At 39.8% G+C, this 10,077-nt stretch overlaps 1 long non-coding RNA gene across 1 annotated transcript; it reads right to left on the reverse strand.

The window, feature by feature from the left end:
- Positions 1-443: 443 nt before the first annotated feature.
- On the reverse strand, positions 444-8,077 carry LOC137163706 (uncharacterized). Its single transcript, XR_010922800.1, has 3 exons — positions 7,722-8,077; positions 2,717-2,883; positions 444-710 (listed from the first exon to the last, which is right to left on the reverse strand). It is a non-coding gene; the product is annotated as an uncharacterized lncRNA (long non-coding RNA).
- Between the last annotated feature and the right edge of the window lie 2,000 nt (positions 8,078-10,077).

Raw genomic sequence — 10,077 nt, forward strand, 5'->3', positions numbered from 1 at the left:
GAGTGTCAGTATGTGTGTATTTACCTATAGAGACTGTCGCTGGTTGTATGTAGATCTAACCTTTGCTGCATTGACCAATGAAGTTTAATGCCTGACTACAGCTGCACTCATGAATCTGCAACTAAAAATATTGCTACAGATGATGTATTACACATACACTAAATTGAATAGTCTGCTGCTTCTAATGGGGGCGGAGGGTGGTTATTTATGTAAGCGTGCTAAAGTGATTATTTCTCTTTAAGGAATTAGCCACATGCCATGTTTGAAATTTGACACTTGAGGTAATTTTGAGTTAAGACCCACCATTTTGTTTATTTTTCTGCTTGTGTAACAGATAAACAGCCAGTCCAGTTCTTTTCAAACTTTCCCCCAAAATATGAGATGTGTTCAGTCATGAAAAAGAAAACAGAAAATACAAATTTAGGCCCACATTATACCCTGTCACGATAAAACCCCCATGAGTGTGAAAGAGGACAGAGTCAACACATTTTGGAGTCATGAGGGTCAGTAGAAGGGGTTTATGGTTTCAGAGAAGGGAGAAGGGTATGCTGCCTCCTAAACCACAGAGTATCCATGGATAAGGCAAGATCTTTCTCTATAGATTCCAGAGCATGGATGCATGGTGGCGTGTCTCTCCACACTGCCCTCCTGGTTCCTGCTCCATCTGGCTGTGTGACTCATGGTTCCAAGTGAGGCTGGACTCACTGACTCTATGTTGCAGAAGAATGAGGTCAAGGGTGAGTAAATTGTCAGTCTGGAGGCCTGGTTCTCTACTCTCTGGCACCTGGCGGTGTTATTTACATCTGTGCAAACTGAGTGTAAAACCCAGCCAGGTCAGCATGACATGTTGCATAGGTAAAAACGCACGGTGCAAGGTAGTGGAGAATCAGACCCCAGGTCTTTTCAACTATGGATTTATTTTAATGTTAATTTTGGATGTTTAACACCCCTTGACTGATCCCGCTCCTTTGCCTTCCTTTTCATACTCCAAAGCCCTGTTCACATTCAGGAAAGTTCATGCTCACCTGCAGTTGTGGCTGGCAAAAAGTAAAAAGTCTAGTAAAAAGCCTCTGAGCCTACTACACTTTAAGAATCGCTTTTTCTATAAGCAGAACCAAACAAACATTATCAATTAAAAAATTCTTACAGACCACTTTTTTTTCCTCCCAGGCTGTTTCTAGTTTTAGTTTTGTTCTATGTTTACAGCTACTATGTAATTACCATAAATAAAACAGCATGACAGAGCATGTCAAAGCCACACCCACAATGTGTTGTGAGCAAAGGCTTGAGAAGTGACTTTACCCAACTCTAATTTCCTAACACACACTCTGAACCCTCTCCTCATAAAATAGCCTTTATATTTACATATTAAATCTTTTCAAATCTTGATACTTTGTTTAATGTAGCCTTAGTTTAAAATGTTCTATCTTAATCATTACAAACATACAATGTATTACAGCTATTGTATTATAACAATGTTAATATCATGAATACAAATATTATAGCTCTCTTATTTCTAACAATTTTATAGAAAAATATCCTTTGATATCTGGGCACGGAATATGGCTCATCTTGCAGATTTGGCACCAACATTATCATTCATTTTAACCCTTTGATTTTCCTGTGACTGACTTGCACTGTTCCTTTATCTGAACAGTGTCTACTAAGATATTAGTAGACTGGAAAGCTGTAAAATTGTGGTGCTGTTGAGTAGGTGATCAAGATGGATTCCTGACTCACTCATATAGCAGCAGAATGTACCATCAAGGGTCTGCCTAGTCTTTTAAATCTAAGCAAGCAAAAGCCATAGCTGTGATTCTAGCCAAGTCAGAGAAAATAGATTATGATGATGATATGAATAGGACTGAAATATATTGGAAATATATGTTGATACGTTGGGTTGTTTTGTTTGTTTGTTTCTGCACAGACCTAATCAGCCTAGCTTTTTAGTTAGGATGATGCAGCAGAAGTTCAGAAATGTATTTAAGAAGCTGGTAAAACTTATTACTATGATTTGTTTTCCTTGTTGAAAAGCAGAATATAGTAGATCAAATATGAGCTCTATGTTATGTTTTATGACTGTAGAAAAAGGCATGAACTGAGAAAGCCCTGGAGCTCTATATTAAATATTTCTATGCTGACTTGAATTTTAATATGTTTGTTACATGAATGGACAGTCTTCAGTGATTTTAAACCAAAGTTTGTAGCTTAATGAACAAAATATTTGACTTAGAACTTATGGAATCAAGCTCTTGTGTTTGTGTTTACGTTCTGAATTAACAACTGTTTTATCCTGAATAAAGTCTCACTACTTGATTGATTGTGGATCAGATCTTGAAGTCCTTTTTAAGTTTTTACTTAAGACTCAATTCTGCTTCTGTGATAGTCAGTGACTTCAGCAGGTGCTGAGGAACAGGACATATTTTTGTTCACATAATTATCCTGTGAAACTCACTGCCAGAAGACATCACTCAGACCAAAAACATAGTAGGATTTAAAAAAGAATTAGAAATTTATGTGGATAATTAAAAACATCTGCAATTACATTACACAGAATAAAAATTGTTTAGCTTAGATTGTGAGCTCTTTGTGCTCAGCATGTAACAAAGAGACCCTGCCACAATGGGGCCAGGACTTTTAGGTGCCTTCACAATACAAATGATGAATAAATAATAATAAAAAATAAATCCCTTATGTTTCAAAGCATGACACAAACCTTGACTAGCTGGGGCAAGCTTCCCCTGTGGTTGGTTTTTACATAATTGTCCATTATGGGATTTCTTGTGCCCTCTTCTGAAAAGTTTGCTGCAGGCCAACAGGACACCAGACTCTATGGACCACTGCTCTGATTTGGTATGGCAGTTCATTAACTCAGGCAGACTCCTATTGAAATCAATTAAAGATGAATAAAAGCCTAAGGATTTTGTCTATATTTTTCATTTACAAAGTGACTTTATTGCTAAATACACAGTGCCTCATTCTGGCATTCTATCTGTGCACAGACATCCAGCTTGACTAGAAAAAACTGCACCTGTAGTGGCAGCCCAGGGTGGAAATTGCATTGCTCTAACCTGACTCTTCCCAAACCTCACAGAAGTGGTAGGAATAATGTGTCAGTGGAGTGAATTCATAGAGCTAGGCCTGAGGCGCCACAGAGCCAGAGCATAGGCACAAGTCAGCACTGCCTTCGTGTGCACGACTGGTTCGGTGGCCATTCTGCATCACTCCAAAATGTGGCCCTTAGCACATACACAACCATTTCCCAATATCTTGTAGTAGGTCATTATTCTCTGAATACAATCAATAAAAATTCACAGTAAAGAATATGGTAAGATCCAGATAACTACCTGCCTCAGGGGGATTGTAGGACAGCCAAAGCTCAGTTCCTTTGACCGCATATGAAGGGCTGTTATTCTCGAATAACTTCCCTTAGAAGTGCAGCTTGTACGGCTTTAATAAAATGTTGATTGTTTTTTAAATGAGGGTAATGAGTCTGACTCGAAACCTGTTGCAATATTCTGGAGTGGTCACTGAAATAGCTTATTTTATCCAGTGCATTTTATAAATTGATTTTTAATTATACCATTTACAGGTAGTAAACACTACACTTAAAGTTGCAAAACTGATTCTATAAACCATTATTTTGACTCACTCGTAACTTTTGGAAAAATTTTCCTTTACATAGGATTAAAACTTTTCATGCTTGGTTTCAGCCAAGGGTGGGGGGATTTTTCCAAGGAAAACAAATATTTTTTTGAATTAGATAATGGAGGGGGTAAAAAGCAAAATCGTTTTCACACTGTATAAAAATTTCAGTGTTGCCAACACTCATGATTTTATCAGGAGTCTCACAATATTTGGTGTTTTATCTAAAGCCAAAGCTCCTGGAAACAAGTGATTATATGAGAATCTCAGTTTTCATTTCTTTAAAAACAATAAGGTTCTAGCCCTTGTGGACTGCAGAGAAAAGTTTGAAAATGTGACCACATGTATCCTAAAAGCTCAGAAATCAAAAGGAAAATAAAAAGAATCCAACATTTATTATTTTAATAAATCACATTATTTTAAGACAATCTCATTACTTTTTGAGGTGTGACTTGATGTGGAGTTGAAAATACTGAAATCTTGCTACATTCAAGTTCATGTAAATGTAAGAAAAGGTTGGACTTGATGACTAGAAACTTAACATGAAAATAGTCCCCCGAGAATAGCAACCAGTCTTTTAAATGCAAAGATACTGGTTTCCAATGGACACAGTAAGTAACATCTGCAAACGCCATTCTGAGAACTTGCAGTAAAATATTTCATTAAATTCCATGATGCACAAGTCCAAATGGATGCAGCATACATGACCGAGCAGCTCTGGAAGTGCACACTTTTAGAACTTTTTAAGAAGCTGTAGTTGTCCTTTATATCAGATAATAATACATGACTTTCTAATGTCCTGAGAGCTGAGGCTTTGTACCCTAAAATGTACTGATGGCTGCCCAGCATAGGAGACTTGGTATGGATAGGCCGCTAATTTCCTGGCTGAAGTGCAGGTCCCTAGCCTGATCCTTGTCTTTGTGGATGGTGGTTCCCCAGCCTTGCTGTGGAGTGGGTGCTCGGTCTGCTCTCCCTCTTCTCTAAACCAGGCTAGAGTATAGGAACCCCAACTGGGGAACATCTTCTTAATCTGTGTTTTGGCTGACTTCATGAAGCCACTAGTACAATCCCTGTAAAGGCTGCACTAGTATTTCTGTTAAATGCATACTGCCCAAAGCTCTTCTGTTTGCAAACAGTTTGGAATTAACTTCAATGATGTACCAGTTCGGTGTTTAAAAAGAAATGTGCTGGTGTCTCCATAAGGGATATATATTCCCTGGGAATCTATCCTGAGCTGATCTTCCATTAAATAGGCTTCTTTTCTTTAATAATAAAAAAGACCTACACTACTGTAATGTTTGCCACTTGAAACACTCAAAAGTCAGGAAACGCAGAAGTTAAGAACACAGATCATTCCACATACAGGAGTAACCTATTTAGGTGACAATCTCAACATGGTTTCTTTTGGACTAAGCTGCTGAGGATCTGGCCCTTAGTTTCTTAGGGGACTGCATTGATAAAATAGATATAAAGGGTAATGACCCCCGTTACAATGAAATCTCTGACATGGCCATTTCTATGGCCTCACTAGCTCTCCATCATAATATACAAGAATCACTTAATCACCACTGAAAATCAGCCACAAGTGGGGTAGGCTTGACGGGACTTACCAGCACACAGTACACCAGTTTAGGACAGGATATAAATACCATATCCAAATGATACCACAAGAGAATAGAAGTAGGTGGAAAACACTACAATCACCCAAACTAGAATTTGATCAGAACACAGGAATGGTCAGGATTTCAGTCTGACGTCTTATCTGAAAGATACCACATACTGCTCCTTAACGCATGTTGGAGTATTGGTTCTGTACTGATTCAGAGAGCAGTGCCAGCTAATGAATCACAAGCCAGCTTCTGCAACACCCTTAGTTTTCCTTGAAGCTCTTTCGTCTAAGTACACACAAAACCTGACCCTGTTAACCTGGTAAAACCTAATGAGATCACAGTCCAACAAGCCATTGCTGCACTGTGTGTATGAAATTAAATGAACTGCAGCTGAGCATTGGGGGCCCAATTCTGCCCTCATTACCTAGGTGGAGGTCCCATTGATTTTTCTGAGAGTGCAGTAAGTGAGGGGAGAATTAGAACTCAGAGGTTTAGTTAAGGAGAACATGGAACCATTAAGGCCTTTTTTTTTTCCGGTGAAGGCACATAGCTACCTTACACCCAAACTATTATGGACTATGGGTTAAAGTACTAGTCTTATTGATTCTTGTTTTGGATATAAACTCAGGGGCCTCCACCTGAAAATCTCCAAATCAATACAACATAAAGCAGGGCAGCTGCAGAACTAGTGATGCTAAACTGGGTTTCAGCATCTACCAAGTGACATCCCATGAGGTGGCACATTTACTGGGTAAGGGTGGGCAGGGCAGGGAATCGGAAATAGAGGTTAAACAGTACAAGCAGCAAAAGAAATACAAATATCTTCAGCATAAAAGCTGCTAAGTCCAGCACACACAAGATGTCCCTGCACTGTCTCAGTCGATAATTACGAGCAGAGTAACAGACGTGGTTCTTCTGGGCTATGCTGATGGATTCACCAGATAGATCTCATCCAGACAAATGGAAGCGGAGTGAGAACAGAAGCTGCTAACACAAAATCTGCAGTAAATGAAGTACCTCCCACCTCGGTGCCAAACTTCCTCAGAACACCCCCTTCTGGGACTCAAAGATTTCTGGGCTGGCTGTTCACTACTAGGAGTTCCACCGCTGCAGGCAGTCAGGGTGCGGACTTGGAGCAGCCAATACAGGCTGGTTTGGCTCATGCGGTGATAGACCCACTACGAGACCCTGAAGAGAAGAGCTTAGAATGCTGCTGTGTGGCAGCATCTGTGGCTGGTCAGGAGGGAGAGTCCTGGTTGAGCCAGAACAGGCACATTGTGGCTTCTCTGCCTCAGCTGCCCTCTGATCCCTCAGCCTTATGTCACAAATGGACCTCAGGGTGTAACATAAATCCCCTTCACGCTATTTTCACCTCTGACAGAACGGCAGGGCTCACTACAAGGGCTTCCTAGTTCAACCATTCCTTCTAATCTTTTCCCTGTTGATATATAGAGGCGCCATCTAGAGGCCCACAGAAGGTGACAGTCTGAGGAAGTCAGACTTACAATTGTATTTTTAACATGGAGCAGGTGTTTAAATTGCAGAGATTGGGTGTGTCAGTTACCTTCTCAGTGGTGCCAGTTCTCACCATTTTATCACCAGTCTCCTGGACACAAGTGATTATGTGAGAATCTCAGCTTCCATTTTAAAAAAATGCCAAGTTTCTAGCTTCATGGTTGTGGAGTAAAGCCTGAAACGTGAACTGAGTACCTTGATGGCTTAGAACCCAGAAGACAATTAGGCAAAAAAAAATCCCAAAACTATTTTTTAAAAATCTCATGATTTTTTAGCTCTTTGGGTAGGCAATCCTGCTTTTTCTGTTTGGGAAATAGGGGACACTGAAAGAAAAAAATTCCTGAAAAGAAAAGAATTTTGCTCAAGGTGTGGGACTGTGTTACTAACTTCCGTTTGACTCACCATCCCTGTGTCTTGTTTACTTCAGCTTTTGAGAACTCAGATTTGATCCAGGTGAAGGCAAAGCTAACCAGACTTAGAGGCATAAAGGTTCATGTAGGATGGGAGTTTTTCTGCCCTCTCATGGATGGAACATAAATATATCCCTAATTATGGGGTATTTTAAAAAATGTTATAAAACCTTTACCGTGGAGAGACCAGGCTGTAAGACCCAGACACCTCCCCTTTCACACTCTGAGTACCACCTTAGAGTTCAACATTTTATGGACTGTCCTGTCCTGATGATCTCTGAAGTCCAAACCTGTTTAGAAAATGAGATACAGTATAAGATTGTCTCTGGAGGTCTGGGATAACCTCTTGAAAGTGCAACGGGAAAGTATCATCTGCTTGCTAGATGAAGGGAATAATGAATAAGATTTAATCAAATTTGTTCCTTTCCAGTCAGATTGTTTAAATATTAACTCCCATATTCCTTCAGCTCAGCTTGTAAGCTTCAGGGAACAATGCTCCCTGAAATATTGATTCTACTTCTTGGATTGTACATTGACTTACCTTTGCTGAAGCTCCATAGCAGAGCGAATCCTAGGATTATTTCAGGGTGGGATTGTCCTGGTATAGTAGGCACTAGGGGAATTATGTAGGAGTCCTTTTAGAATGTAGAAAGAGTTTGACTCAAATCCTTTGAACGTCTCAAAGTACATCAGGATTACCTCAGACTGGATCCCATTTCAACTACATTATGGATTTCTCAAGAAGAAAGCTTTCTGGAGAAGCAAGTTGCAGTTGTTTAAATGAAGTTGTGCCCTAGACAGTGTAAGATAACTATCCTAGCCTACTGTATATGGGGTTCTGTAACAGACAGTCTGCACTAGTTTTAGTGTCATAACTGACTAGGGGGAAACATTTTATTAGCCATGTTTCATTTTCTTCTATATCTTTGTCTCAGTTTGAAGTTATATATATGGGCTAGATCTTCAGCTGCAGTAAATCAGTGTAAATCCTCACCTGCTATAAATTTGTCCTTGATTTCAAAGGAGTTTTACTGACTTACATCAGCTGAACATTTGACCTATGTGGTATAAACAATGTTGGCTGGTAGCAAGTATAATGTAAGTAGATGCATATTCCCCACACAAGAGTAGCAATACTTTTATCAGTGCCAAGAAAACATGCTGGTGGTAAGTGGAGGATGCTCTACTAAGGCCTAGGCTGTGGCTAGACCCTAAGCAGGATTGATCTTAATTTCACTTTGTCTGAAAACAGGATTTAAACCCACATATCCAAGGATGAAAAGCCAGCACATGAACACAATGGGCCATATAACTCATAGTAGCGTGCTTATTATGGTACCAGAACAAGGCTGATGAGCCTGGTCTGTGCCAAGGTGGGCTACATTGTTTTCAGCAGTGGTAGAGAGAAAAGGAACAATGGTCTGATACTCAGAATGACCTCATTGTGGCCTCTGCTTCTTGGCATACAGTTTTGTGCCCACAATTCATTGTGGCTGCAAAAATACAGATGTAAAATCACCTCTGCTGGAACATGCTGCACTTCTGAAAAGCTAGGCTGGTGAGTCAGTTTAGTTTTTCTCACACTTGAGTATTTTGTATTTGCTCTTACTCCATTAATGAGCTGGCTGCTTGTCAGGAGGTGTAATTATTTGTTGGTTTTAGTTGTGCAATATCAGTACTAACAAGGTTGTACACATTTTTGTGGTTTTAATTTCAGTAAACTCTCTTTACCTATTAATGACCAAAGCCTCAGCACAAGTAGCTAGAACAGAAACGCTCTGCACCAGCAGCTATGCATTAAACTTAAACAGCAAGTAATAACTAAGGGACAAATTCAGTTCAGTTCTTATTTACACATCACCTTCATTGTGGGAGTCACAGAACACAGTTCAGCCATAAAACTTCAGCCCTGCAGTGTGATACTCATTAAACTCTTGGAGGTTGCTAGGTTACAGTACCCCCACAGCAGCACTGATGAGCCAGTCAGAGATTGCTCTGATTAAGTAATGCAGGGTGCAATCTATGGGGAAGATGTATTTTAGGCAAGGCCTCTGGGAATAATTCTGTAAGCACTTCAATTTTGACTTCAGTTCTCACGGACTATGAGTCCTATGGGAGTTGAGTGCACTTAGGATCTCCCAGGATGTGCCGAACACCTTTGCAGAATTAAGTCCATACCAAATAATTCCTTAAATAAATAATTAAATTAGGCATCTTCTCCCCATGAATGCTATTGCTGCAGTATGGATTGTGCCTAATGTCAATGATGCAATGGTGATTTTTCTGTACACTGAGTGCCAGTGATCTCTGCTCCATTGGCATCACACACAATCATTCTCAGTAAGCTGGGGAATGCTTGCCAATAAAAAATTACCCCATCAGTCCTGTGAATAATGAGGAAACATTTGCAACGTTATTCCAGCATGTTTCTGTAAACTCAGACCTTTGCAGATTGCAGTCCAATATTTTAATCAACCCCATCAAGAAAAGGATTTAAAAAAAAAAAAAAGCAATGTAGACTATTAATGAATCTGAGCTTCATAGGCCAACCTTATATCTAGTTTAATTCCCCTGAAATCAGTGGAGTTTTGCCAGGAATACATTTAGCCCCATGCCTCTAGAGTTCTCCTGCTGCAGTACCCAAAATCACAGTCAACCATTTACAGTCCCAATAGATCAGAAGATTAAGCAAGAACTAGATTGTTGGAGCAGAAACCCAGGATGTGGCTGATTCAGATACTTAAGTTCTATAAATCTGTGAATATCAACATTTTGGCTTTGGAAATGCAGCGTTAGACATTGCAGAATCCTACGTCTGATACTGAAAAGTACAGATTCTCACCTGGGAATGACACATTGCTGGCACATAATGGCATATATTACGTTAGTAGATGTGC

This window comes from Emydura macquarii, unplaced genomic scaffold (genome assembly GCF_026122565.2).
Source record: "Emydura macquarii macquarii isolate MOO-44397 ecotype Brisbane River unplaced genomic scaffold, CSIRO-AGI_Emac_v2 contig_2636, whole genome shotgun sequence".
In the NCBI taxonomy this organism is placed as follows: domain Eukaryota; kingdom Metazoa; phylum Chordata; order Testudines; family Chelidae; genus Emydura; species Emydura macquarii.